This window comes from Myxine glutinosa, chromosome 7, assembly GCF_964187855.1.
Source record: "Myxine glutinosa chromosome 7, kmMyxGlut1.1, whole genome shotgun sequence".
In the NCBI taxonomy this organism is placed as follows: Eukaryota; Metazoa; Chordata; class Myxini; order Myxiniformes; family Myxinidae; genus Myxine; species Myxine glutinosa.
The window spans coordinates 18,260,551-18,274,187 of NC_136267.1; the positions used below are offsets into that span (position 1 = coordinate 18,260,551).

At 46.3% G+C, this 13,637-nt stretch overlaps 1 long non-coding RNA gene across 2 annotated transcripts; it reads left to right on the forward strand.

Annotated features, from left to right (window-relative positions):
- Window positions 1–2,820: 2,820 nt before the first annotated feature.
- LOC144892898 (uncharacterized) lies at window positions 2,821–13,357 on the forward strand. Of its 2 annotated transcripts, XR_013624021.1 has the most exons (5): window positions 2,821–3,720; window positions 7,506–7,536; window positions 10,739–10,818; window positions 10,968–11,093; window positions 11,527–13,357. It is a non-coding gene; the product is annotated as an uncharacterized LOC144892898 (long non-coding RNA). The 2 variants fall into 2 exon arrangements; XR_013624020.1 differs by lacking the exon at window positions 2,821–3,720 and having other exon boundaries at window positions 6,109–7,536.
- The last annotated feature ends 280 nt before the right edge of the window (window positions 13,358–13,637 follow it).

Here is a 13,637-nt window from a genome sequence, read left to right on the forward strand (position 1 = left end):
GCGGCAAAGGCGAACAGCAAGGTTCAAGGGGAGGTAGGAGATTTCAGAGCCGCGCACCTTTACGGGTGCGGTGCTCCGACCGTGGGCGGTTGGGCCATTGTACGTGGGACCGCGAGACCCCATGCCGAGATGGGCCCCTGCACCTCGGCCCATCCATGCCTCCTCCCATGGATCGAAAATGCCGGACGGACACCTCATACAGTGGACAAACCACCCGCATGGATCGCTCGGCCTCTCGAGGTCGAGCCGTGATGACAATGTATTTCCCCATGGAGAGGCTTGAGTGTAGTGGACTGATGAGGATAGTGTACCCTACGTGGGGGAATGGTAGTTTGACCATTCCTCACACCCCAGGGCCCATGAGCATTAGATTAGGGGGATGGCAGTGTTAGGCACATGGGGGTGCCAACGATGGTTACCTCCATGGGGCACCGAAGCTAGCCAAGGGAGGGCTAGGATAATTGTTCGGGAATTAGAAGACCTTAGAGACAAGAGATTAAGTAGTGACATCTGAACTATAGTGGGGACGTAGGTAGCTTAGATGGTTGTTAATGATGAAGGGAAGTGCATAGTTTAATGGGAAGACGGAGAAGCACGAGTTTTAGGGGAAAAGCAGTTAGATAGATGATGCTGTGTGTGTGTGAGGAATTGTGATGAGACAAGTGGAATTGTGTTGAGGTGTTTGGGAAGAAGTGTGTGAGCACAAAAGGTGTGCGAGAAAAATGGTGTGCAAGATATTTGGTGGGTGGAAATAAAAGGTGTGTGAGAATATTTGGTGTGGAATAAAAGGTGTGGAATGCATGGTGCGAAGGATTGAATGGGGGAAGAGTGGAACCCATTCGCGAAAGCCCGGGGGGGGGTAGTGTAAAGCCAGGTAGAGGGTATAGGCAAAATTTGTATGGATATTGACACCTGTGGTGCAGGTCGTGGCAAGTAGTGCTTTGGAGGGTGCATGAGTCAATGAAATGGCTGGGCATGTGGCTTAATTTGTGCGTATGGTTATTGGGGCACTCCGCCACTGGTAGTTTGTCGGCCAGGTGAGGCCGCAGGTAGGCTCTGGGAGCCAGTTAGGGTAGTTGTGAGTTGATGAGTGGGGCCCGAGGATCCCAGGAGAGGACCCGGGTTGCCCAATGCCAAGGTGGGCATCAGGGGGTAAAGTGCCAGGAGGGGCCTTCCCCAGTTTAGGTAGTCGCAGGAGCAGGTAAGCTCGGGTGGCGACTTCAGTGGCGGAGGTGTGCAGGTAGGTAGACCTGCTAGTGGAGCCACACGACCCAGCACCGAAATTGTGCAAGGGCACAGAGTGAAAATTTGTGGGAGTGAGACCCAAATTTCATGGGCACCGCAGAGTGAGCAATGGGAATTCGGTTTTTAGAACCACATAGTTTAAAGAGGCTGATTGGCAGGGTACAACCCTGGGTAGTTTAAATGAGTTAATGTCAGTAGTGTAGTTAGGAAGAGAAACCCCCTTCGCATCATCCACAGTGATTCACCAAGGAGGACGAAGCTCCACACCAGGACAAAGTGAACTGTTTGAGTGTAAGACGCATTATGACGTAATGAGACATTGTGTTTGTTCCATTCCTTCCTTCCTGGGAGGGATTGGGAGACGAATTTGGAATAGAGGGGGATATGGGAGACAAGACGTAGGGACGAATTTGTAAATACAAGGAAGGGCTAGGGTAGTGTAAGCTGACGTTGGGGGGTATGAACGGATACGGACGAGCCTGCTCTGCTCGCTCTTCTGCGCCCCTTGTGCTGCATTACCTTGTGTTGCTGTGTACCTTTGCACCCTTTCCGCTTTGCTGGTCGTGCTTTGTCTCTCCCCCCACCCCAGGACCATTTTGGAGATGGAACTGTGCAGCACCATCGACCTGTGCAGCATTCCTTGCTGCATCTTGCTGCCTCTGTGCAGCATCCCTGCTGCACTTTGTTATATCCGTGCAGCCGAAATGCGCAGCACTTTTGCTGCCGTATCCTTTTGTTTAACTTTGCTGCACCTGTGCAGCACTTTGCTGCCACAAACACTTTGCTGCACAACATACACTTATGGACCACAGGTTTTGTGGCCTTGCACCACTGCTGTGCAGTACCTTGCTGCAGCATCACCTTGCATCTTCGGACCACTTGTTTTGAGTGGCGTAAATGTCACGCAGTCGGACCACATAGGGTTGGCCCTGCCTGGCAGAGAAATAAAATGAAACATGTTTTGTGCATTTTTATTATGGTGTGCTCGGGATGAGAAGATTTGTAAATTTAGTTAGTCCTGAAGAGCAGGAATGGCTTGTATGCCGGTCCGGGGGCTAGTAGGTTTGATATATGCACACAGAAGATGCAAGAAGCAAGATGCAAGAAGCAAGCAGCAAATGTGATGATGATGAGTGTGTTTTGTGCTTTGCTGTGCTTTCTCTCCCCTCCAATCTTCTTTCCAAAAAGGACAGGTCCTGGGTCAAAGAACTGTAAATAAGGTTAAGTTTTTTGTGCTTGTATATAAAATGCTGCCCACCGGCTATATGTTTAGTTTGACAAATTCCGGATTCGGTTAATTGTGGGCGTGATTCTGTTAGAGTAGCTACTCAACGCAATAGGGGGGACATATTTAGTGTTTTAAAACTGTTGCATACATGGGTTAGAGTAAATGTTAGGGGGAACCACATCTATATGTCACATGTAAAAGTAAAAGTAATTTTCCAGATCATTCTCAAAACTGGTCGTTCCATTTTTGTTAGGTTCAACTCGGGGACGAGTCTGACGAGGGAGAGGGGTAGTGTTGCGGTTTTGAGTTTTGTACAATAAAGGTTAAATTTCCCCCTCATAGTTAGCCACATTACAACATGTAGCCTCGCGATAGTGCAGTTATTTCTTAGTATTTGTGAGCATAGTCCTTTTCCTGTGTTGGTTTTGCGTTGAGTAGAATAATGAGAGGAGGTCCTTTTCATTGCCTCCATTGCCTTATGCCTCCTTATGCTGCCTTTGGCTTTTTGGCGCGAATTAACATGAGGCAGGCTTGGCAAATCGAGGTGGGACCGAATGAGGGCGGCAGAGAAGCTGACGGTAAGCGCGAGCCGCCAATCAGGGCTCAAAGGGAGTGGCTGCGGCAATGCGTCACAGGGCGTGGTTGGAACATTCGAGAGGGCTCAGGGCGTGGCAATAAAACCCGTTGCGCGAAGCCCCCACAGCAGTTGAGTGGAAAGGTGAGCTTGTGAGTTCTGTTGAGAGTTAGCAGTTCTGCTGGGTGGTGAGCTCGAGTAGTTATGAGCTGGGTGATGAGTTATGAGCTTGAGCAGTTTGGTGAGTTACAAGGAGTCCTTCTGTGGAGAGGTGAGCTTGCAGTTCTGCGAAGGGGGGCGCTTGACTGAGTATTGATGAGAGTTACGAGTTCGGAGAAAAGACGCGCATGAACTAAGTATAAGCGCTCGTTCCAAAGTGGATGCTCGGTTGAGCTTGAGGCCGAGCCTCTATTGGGTTACGCGAGTGATAGCGCGCCGGTAACTCAACGAGCTGTGGAAAACCGCCAAGCCGCCGGGAGACGCGTACATTCCCTCCCGGCTTCCTGCCTCATCTGCCCTTTGTTCGAGAGACGCGCTACGATGATCCTTTCCACCACATACTTGCCTTCATCGTGGGACATGCTATGACCGTGGAGAGCCACGCCGGGCGACGACGCCGTTCCTGGACGACCAAGGCAGCACGTGAACATCTTCCTGCCTGCATTTCCCCTTTGTGAGTGTGATCGGGCCCGTGTCTGGGTTAATATAAGACTGATTAAGTTCTGCTCTATGTCTGCTTTCTACCGAATTGTACATATAAGTGTAAATAATAATTAAACCTGTTATTTATTTATTCGACCGTTTCGTCCCTTCCATCTTTGACTAAGTGTGGTACGAATAGAACCGCTCAAATCGGGTTCCAATACTAACGGTAACTGCACGGACCACGTGGTACGCAATCCGCTCAGTGTACCCAAATTACACATGGCTCGTGCGAGGCTTGGTTCCCCGCTTCCGTGGCGGCGCAGGTATTTAGGTACGTGCGAGACTTGTCCCGAAACACTACCTTGCGTTTGCCCGGAAGGGGCATTTCAAGTCTCGGTTACGCCGGCCCAGAAAGAACAAGGGGCTTACTCTACCCTTGGTAAGGGTAGGAAGGGCGGCGGAAAACCGTAACAATATATATATATATATATATATATATATGTATGTATGTATATATATATATATATATATATATATATATATATATATATATATGTATGTATGTATGTATGTATGTATGTATGTATGTATGTATGTATGTATGTATATATATATATATATATATATATATATATATATATATATATATATATATATACAGACACGTGAAGAAGTAAGTACACCCCATGTAAAGTTTTGACTTTTTCAACATATTTCAACATACAGCTATTTGATCTTAATTTCAACAATATTGATAGATAAAGGTGATATAATATAACAAATATCATGAAGCATTTACATTTTGTAGTCCATTGTATAATTTAAATAAACATGAATGCAAATTTCGCATGTGGAAAAAGTAAGTACACCCTTGGCTCTAATAGGTCTTATTGCCCCCTTTGGCAGAAACAACCTCAAGTGGGCGTTTCTTATAACTGTCGACCAGTCTCTGACATCGACTGGGAGAAATTTTTGCCCACTCCTCCATGCAGAATTCTTTCAGCTGTGCGATGTTCGAGGGGTTTCTTGCATGCACAGCTCGTTTCAAATCCCCCCACAACATCACGATGGGATTTAGATCCGGGCTTTGACTTGGCCATTCCAGAACCCTCCATTTCTTTCTTTTCAGCCATTCCTTGGTGGATTTACTGGTATGTTTAGGGTCATTGTCATGTTGCAAGGTCCACCTTCGGTTGAGCTTCAACTTTCCGACAGATGGCCTCACATTATCCTCAAGCACCCTCTGGTACAATGAAGAATTCATAGTGGATTCTATCATGGTGAGCTGCCCAGGCCCTGATTCAGCCAAGCTGCCCCAAACCATAATATTTCCACCACCATGCTTTACAGTTGGTAACAGGTTCTTTTGGTCAAATGCTGTCTTTGGTTTTCGCCAAACATGTCTTCTGGTACTGTGGCCAAATAGCTCTACCTTTGACTCATCTGTCCAGAGCACATTGTTCCAGAAGTGCTGGTCTTTGCCTAGGTGTTAATTGGCAAACTTTTGTCTTGCCCTGATGTTCTTTCTGGACAGCAAAAATTTCCTCCTGGCACACCTCCCATGTAGATCAAATTTGTGCAGCCTCTTTCTAATGGTAGACTCGTGCACTTTGACATCGACAGTGGCAAGAGCTACCTGTAGGTCCCGTGATGACATTCTCGGGTTCATAGAGACTTATTTCAGCATCTTGCGGTCTGCTCTCGGGCTGAACTTGCTGGGGCGGCCTGGCCTGAACGAGTTGGCAGTTGTTTGGAATCTTCTCCACTTGTCGATGATCTTCCGGACAGTCGAATGATTGCTTTCAAATTGTTTGGAGATCTTTCTAAATCCCTTCCCAGACTCGTTGGCATCTATAACCTTCTTTCTGAAGGCCGCAGAGAGCTCTTTTGATCTAGGCATGGTGACGCCGCACACTTGAACAACAAAGAGCAAACCAAGCTAAATGTCTGAGGTTTTTATAAGACAGGTTCCTCCAAGATCCTCTCTAACGATGTTCTAATCATTTGCACCTGAGCTGGTGCACCTGATTCTAATTTTAGGTATTTGAAGTAGTGATAAATGTCGGGGTGTACTTACTTTTTCCACATGCAAAATTTGCATTTATGTTTATTTAAATTATACAATGGACCACAACATGTAAATGTTTCGTGATATTTGTTATATTATATCACCTTTATCTATCAATATTGTTGAAATGAAGATCAAATAGCAGTATGTTGAAATATGTTGGAAAAGTCAAAACTTTACATGGGGTGTACTTACTTTTTCACGTGACTGTATATATATGTATATTGTTACGGATCTCGGACGTCGGCTCTCTCCTTATCAAGGGGGTGGGGGGGGGGGGGGTTAATCCCCTTGTCCTTTTATCTGGCCGACGCCGAGTCCTGGAAGTTATACCGTCCTTCCCGGCGCGGCGTTAGGTAGGGTTTGTTCGGCCTAGTGGTTAACTACTACCTAATTACTAACGCCGGCCGGAAACGAGGGAATAACTCCCGCTCGAACCACGGATATGATGGAAAATGCCGAGCGGATAGCAATCCGCGATCCGAGCTATTAACAAATGACTAAACCCGATTATGGCGGTTCCGATCGTGCCACGTTTACCCAATGAGAGAAAAGACGGATGCGATCGGATAAAGAGGAAACCCAGAAAATAGGAAGAACAAAGATTGGTTTATTAACAATGTACAAGGAGGAGAAGAGGAAACGAAAGAATGTACAGGATAGGAAGAGGAAGAAGCCGTTACACAGGGCAGCCTTAGACAGTCTTGTTCTTAATACCCAGGACAAACATACACACTCACACGGGGATTGTAGATGGTAGGGTGGAACAGGTAGAGGGTCCGGCGATGGCGTCCACCTCGTCCGGTCCCCGACTCGTACCGCGCAGCAGATGGAAAACAGCAGCAGCTCTCCGCGTGTAGTGGAACACGACCGGACAAGTTATATAACGGGGGGAAGCTGGTGTCCAATGGCGTATGTAATAAATGCACACACGTGCCAAACGCCCCATCTCTCCACGGTCCTTTCGCACAGCGCGTTTCCAACCAGTCCTTTACAACACCAATCGTACGAGGCCGTCTTGGACAGTTCTCTCATCAAGCGCGCCGTATATCTCTTCACAAAGGTGTGCTCTCCCGATAAGTCCTGTTTAACAACGTGTGTTTCCCAGCAAGTCCTTTACAATGCCAATCGTATGACGCAGTTCTCCAAGTCATCTGAAAGGGCTTTGCGTTCGCGCTTATATAAGCCAACCAAGCGATCGCTCCGCGAGCCCCAAAGCCACGCCTGTCGGCGATCTTACCTCAGCCCTGGTTGGCTGGGCATCGCTTACCGGCCACACCCTGATGGTGGGTTGACGTGGCCACACCTTCTTAATGGCGCTCCGCCCCCTTTTTCCGGGCCTTACCTCGTGGCTTATGGCAGCGTTTGGGCGGAAGCCCAGCGAGGCTGCGAGCAGCTAAGGCTGCTGCTACTGGCCGAGGAGCGTACCACTTGGGAGGGCCATGGGGCAGACTGGAGGGCGCGTAATGGCGTCGCTTGGAGAGGGAGGCTTTGCAAAATGAACAGAATGGGCCTACTTCTTATTTGATTGACACAACGCAGATTCAACTATTGGAAACATGGCCGTACCTATACACATACTAATGAAATAACTGAAGTCCTATGATGACCTACGTGTTGCTTGTGGCCTAACTATGGGGTGCAACCTTTAACCCTTTAATGTCATATTTATTTACAAGAGTGTGGGTTCTCAAAACCGCAACAATATATATATAAATTTATTATTATTATTTTTTTTTTTTCAGAATCAACTGATGGTGATGTGAATATTTTGAGGTAAGCCATTTTGAACTAGCATTTCCTCTTTCACAATGGTTTACTTGTTCCGAATAAATCTCCTTTTGCAATGCACGCAAACCGCAAGTCCTGTCGTTCAAACTCAAAAACACCTCTTGAGAAATAGGTAATGTTGATAGAAATATAGGAAGTGTATCTCACATTGCAACAGACTTCTCATATCATCAGTTTAACTGAAACACATGGTATGAATAGCAGAGAGTATAATGTTATAACTCGGTTTTTCTGGGAGACATTAAGGGGTTTCCTCAGACAAAAGGGTGTATGGTAAGCACATGTCATGTTAGATCTCCATTACCACATACATTTATCATTGTTTGAGTTCTTGCAAAACTTTATTCAGCGAAGACTAAACAAGACAGATAGTCTAACAATGGTGTAGACTGGCTTGGATCTGCTGGATGGAGGATCTGCTGTCTCCCTGTCATGTGACCAGATCCTCAGCTCTGATTGGTGTACGTTTGTGAGGGACATACATACATACATACATACATACATACATACATACACCAGACGGGCAGACAAACGCTGTTCCAGACAGCATTGCTCTCTGGGCTATGCCGTAAAAATATGGCTGCCAAACCACGTGACTGATGATGACGTCATCTATTTTTTTTTCTCGACCAGTATATCCCCAGATCCCACTTAAGAACTTTCATACTGACCAGATCAAGCGTTCTACTTGTCGATTTATGACGTCATAATGTAGGCACCTATGACATCATAATTAACATATGGTACTCTTCTTGGGGAGACTTTACAATGAGCCACCTTTCATTTTTTTTCCATGGAGCCGTTTCGGAGCTATAGAGGTGCAAAAAATTTCGGCTTTTCCAAGATGGCGCCCATACCATGAGACCTATCACGTCATACTTGTCACTAAAAATTCTACAGGAGGAGGCACTCCGATAGTGAAAAGTTATTGGCAATCGGACCAACGGTTGCAGAGGAAACGAATTTTAAATGGAATAAACCCACAAAATGTCGGCGGAAGGGACATGCATACATGCATCCATACATACATACACCGGACGTACAGACAAACGCTGTTCAAGACCGCATTGCCCAACTGACATTGCCATAAAAAAAATAGATATTTCCAATGCCCACATGAGATGCATGATCACTCCTGCGATGAAAGCAGTTAAGTTAAGTTAAGTGGGCTATACACCTTCATTTCTCGTAAACACAATAGTGGAACGAACAGTACGATATGGGAGCAGAATCATTCCGAACTGTGCGATATGGGAGCAGAATCACTCCGAACTGTGTGACATGGGATCAGAATCACTCCGAACTGTGCGATATGGGAGCAGAATCACTCCGAACTGTGTGACATGGGATCAGAATCACTCCGAACTGTGCGACATGGGATCAGAATCACTCCGAACTCTGCGACATTGGATCAGAATCACTCCGAACTGTGCGATATGGGAGCAGAATCACTCCGAACTGTGCAATATGGGCTCAGAATCACTCCGAACTGTGCGATATGGGAGCAGAATCACTCCGAACTGTGTGACATGGGATCAGAATCACTCCGAACTGTGCGACATGGGATCAGAATCACTCCGAACTCTGCGACATGGGATCAGAATCACTCGGAACTGTGCGATATTGGAGCAGAATCACTCCCAACTGTGCGATATGGGATCAGAATCAATCCGAACTGTGCGATATGGGATCAGAATCACTCCGTACTGTGAGACATGGGATCAGAATCACTCCGAACTGTGTGATATGGGAGCAGAATCACTCCGAACTGTGCGACATGGGATCAGAATCACTCTGTACTGTGCGACATGGGAGCAAAATCACTCCGAACTGTGCGACATGGGATCAGAATCACTCCGTACTGTGTGACATGGGAGCAAAATCACTCCGAACTGTGCGATATGGGATCAGAATCACTCCGCGTACTGTGCGACATGGGAGCAAAATCACTCCGAACTGTGCGACATGGGATCAGAATCACTCCGTACTGTGCGACATGGGAGCAAAATCACTCCGAACTGTGCGACATGGGAGCAGAATCACTCCGAACTGTGCGACATGGGATCAGAATCACTCCGCGTACTGTGCGACATGGGAGCAAAATCACTCCGAACTGTGTGACATGGGATCAGAATCACTCCGTACTGTGCGACATGGGAGCAAAATCACTCCGAACTGTGCGACATGGGATCAGAATCACTCCGGACTGTGCGATATGGGATCAGAATCACTCCGTACTGTGCGACATGGGATCAGAATCGCTCTGAACTGTGCGATAAGGGAGCTGAATCACTCTGAACTGTGAGACATGGGATCAGAATCACTCCGTACTGTGCGATATGGGATCAGAATCACTCCGAACCGTGCGATATGGGAGCAGAATCACTCCGAACTGTGTGACACGGGATCAGAATCACTCCGAACTCTGCGACATGGGATCAGAATCACTCCGAACTGTGCGATATGGGAGCAGAATCTCTCCGAACTGTGCGATATGGGATCAGAATCAATCCGAACTGTGCGATATGGGATCAGAATCACTCCGTACTGTGAGACATGGGATCAGAATCACTCTGAACTGTGTGATATGGGAGCAGAATCACTCCGAACTGTGCGACATGGGATCAGAATCACTCCGTACTGTGCGACATGGTAGCAAAATCACTCCGAACTGTGCGATATGGGAGCAGAATCACTCCCAACTGTGCGACATGGGGGCAGAATCACTCCGAACTGTGCGACATGGGATCAGAATCACTCCGCATACTGTGCGACATGGGAGCAAAATCACTCCGAACTGTGCGACATGGGATCAGAATAACTCCGTACTGTGCGACATGGGAGCAAAATCACTCCGAACTGTGCAACATGGGATCAGAATCACTCCGTATTGTGCGATATGGGATCAGAATCACTCTGTACTGTGCGACATGGGAGCAGAATCACTCCGTACTGTGTGACATGGGATCAGAATCACTCTGAACTGTGCGATATGGGAGCAGAATCACTCTGAACTGTGAGACACGGGATCAGAATCACTCCGTACTGTGCGATATGGGATCAGAATCACTCTGAACTGCGCGGAACTAGATTACAAAACTCAAAATGGTGGTATAGGACCACGATCAGCTGTTAAACGGCTAATGAAAGTTAGACTATCCTGGCTGATGATACCATTTGTATGCAGAAATCATGATGAGATGTCCCAGGAAGTTATGATAACCGGAGCAGAACAGTTCTGTTTGACAACACCGTCCGATCGACAAAGTGAGCAAAAAAGAAGGTTGTTGTGAATCTGTTGGGTTGTCCATGTTTGTCGAAATGGTGCACAACTGGTCATTTACATGGAATTCATTTTGTTCCTTAACAATCTCCAAAAGGTTTGTCAGCTTTTTCTTGTTTGTTGGACCCCACAGACATGCATACGGAGGGGCAACCTTGCGCGCCAAACGCAGATGTTGAACCGGAGACCATGTATGACGAAGTGCATGTGAACATTACATCTCCATCATCTCGACAAAATGCATATTGTGGTGCTTCTGGTGAGTTACAACCATCCAGGGCACATGACTTTCGCATGTGACACTTCCACAATAGTGGCAACGGATTTCCGTTTCTGTTTGAAGACTTTTAGAAAAAAATATTTGGAATGACTATAGTTGTAGAGGGACTATGAATCAAATGGACAGTGTTGCTTGTTGTGCATTACATGTTCTGTTAAGTGTGCAAGTAGACACCGGTATGTCGCAGTAGTAAAAGGCCTAAGCTGGTGAATTTGACGTATGTAATAAGTGGATAAGGGGAGCAAGTGGCCAAGAGAAAACGGAGGGTTACATTGGCCTAGGACCCCAATTAACCGGCCGACAACAATGGTCTCCGTGAGCTGTTTGAGGTTTGTCCACTTACCTTTGAATGATTGTCTGTGTTATTAATCAAAATGCCGATGAGGAATTAATAGTCTTTTTTTATTTGCAGAAAACACTTTGTTCCCTGAAGATCCCATGTGCGTGTATAGCATTGCTACGTTACCTGGAGCTGCAAGTAAGGCACCTGGCACAGTGCCAGCAGAAGGATCTAATGATGAGACTCAATACGCTGTTAGAAATTAATCTACAGGGCCGATAAGAATGGGGGTCTGGGAGGATCGCTGCGTCGGGGCCTGAGGTCTGTCGAGGAGCCTGAGCTTCTCCTGCAATTTTTTTTTAAAAAACAGTCAGTGAAACCCCTCGTCAGCTCATCCTCACCTCACTGAAGAGTCATGGCCGGTGAAAGATCGTGTTGCGCTTTGTTTTGAGGTCCCACGTTCTTGCGGGGTTGGCCGGGGTTAGTTTGGCTCAAGTCTCAGGTTAGAGCAGGAATTTGTAATTTGTCCAGGGTGCCGGAAATTGCTTGCCGACTCTTCTTGAAGGACACCGTGGGATCTTTGACTTCCACCAACTAATGTCGGTGATGCGACGCCTTCTTTTATGTCCATCAGAGGGACGGCACACACATTGATGAATCAGCCATTCTGTAAAACACCGGGATGACAGCTTATAGCTGGGTCGGGATTCAAACCCAGGATAGAAAAGCAAAAGCAGCAGCGGAAGCGGCCACTGACGCGCAGACAGACACAAACTTCAACTTATAAAATGGATTTGTTAATATTTTATTTATTTACTCTTCAACACTTGTACCGTGAGCTAGAAAGGCCGCTGCTGTGATTTTGCATTATGAGCTTGTTGCTGTTGTGAGTTGGATCTTCATTAAAGAAAGTTATTTTTAAAAGTTACAAAAGAGAGAGAATTGGTGCGGGTGGGGGAGAGAGGCTCTTGCTGGCTCTCGACCCCCTGCTGACACCAATATACGTTTTTATAGTTAGAATAGCAGATGTTATATTATTCGATTTAACATGAGGTTTGTGTTCTTCCTATGAAGGATTTTTAACTCAACTGGACTATGTCCAGCTGAGTTTTTGTCGACACCCAGTGTCCGTCGTCCGTCTGTCGTTTGTCTGTCTGTCTGTCTGTCTGTCGTCTGTAAACAATTCGACGTCTACGCTCTAAAAGTCACAAATATTGATTACATTTGATGAAACCTGTAGTGCAGCATGTCTAAGACATAAACTAGTTTGGGATTGCATTTGGGCGTTGCACGCCCAAAAATGGGCATGGCAGGGCGGCCATATTGAAAAACCAATTTTTGTCATATATATTTTTAGCACATATAAACTACATAGTTTGTGGTTGTATTATGCATATTCTAACCATATTGATATGGACCAGTTGAGTTCAGGTTCCCTGAAACCTCTAGTTTTATCGAGCTGGGAGTGAATGACATGAATATTTGTGTATTGCTGGTTAGAGTTGGGAGGTTGGGCCTGTGTTGCGGCTGTTTTTGGCACATGTTTGCCTTTGTTTTGGTTATGGTATTTGACACTGTTTGTTTAGGGTCAGGATCATCTATTCTCTTCGAGGCAAGGGGTCGCGCACGAAATATGTGATGCTTTGGGGGGCGTGCGTGCGGTAGGTGTTTCCGAAGCGTCACAGGAGGGGGATGGGATGCCACAGACCACAGTGACATCCACGTGACGTCATAAATCAATTGCGTCCAATAGGGAACTCCGATTTACACTTTCAAGGATTGGTGAGCAGTCTGGCAGAATATCTGAGCATGACTTCTGTACATTATCCTTACTTTGTTTCCCATATTTGCAGTCGAAAAATCTTTCACTCGGAATAAATGACGAGCATTGTATAAACATTTCATAATTGTCTCGTACCTTACTTGATATCATGATTGTATACTGAATAAATCATTTCGGAGATGTTTTGTGTCATTGTGAGAAGGAAGACTATTTTGTAAGGGGAGAGGATGTTGTTGGATCCACATATTTTCAGTGGCGGGGGGCAGGCGAAGGCTACCTAACTAGGTGTCACTGGGAGACTGGTGGGGAGCGTCAGGTAAAAGGTTCCCAAACAAGAGTCAGGTAAAAGGTATGTAAAAAAAAAAAAGTGCCAAAATGTACCAATAATTACAAATTTTGGAAAGAATATCAGGACATAATGGCGTCCAATCTAAGAGGGTAAGAAAAACAGAGGATCAGA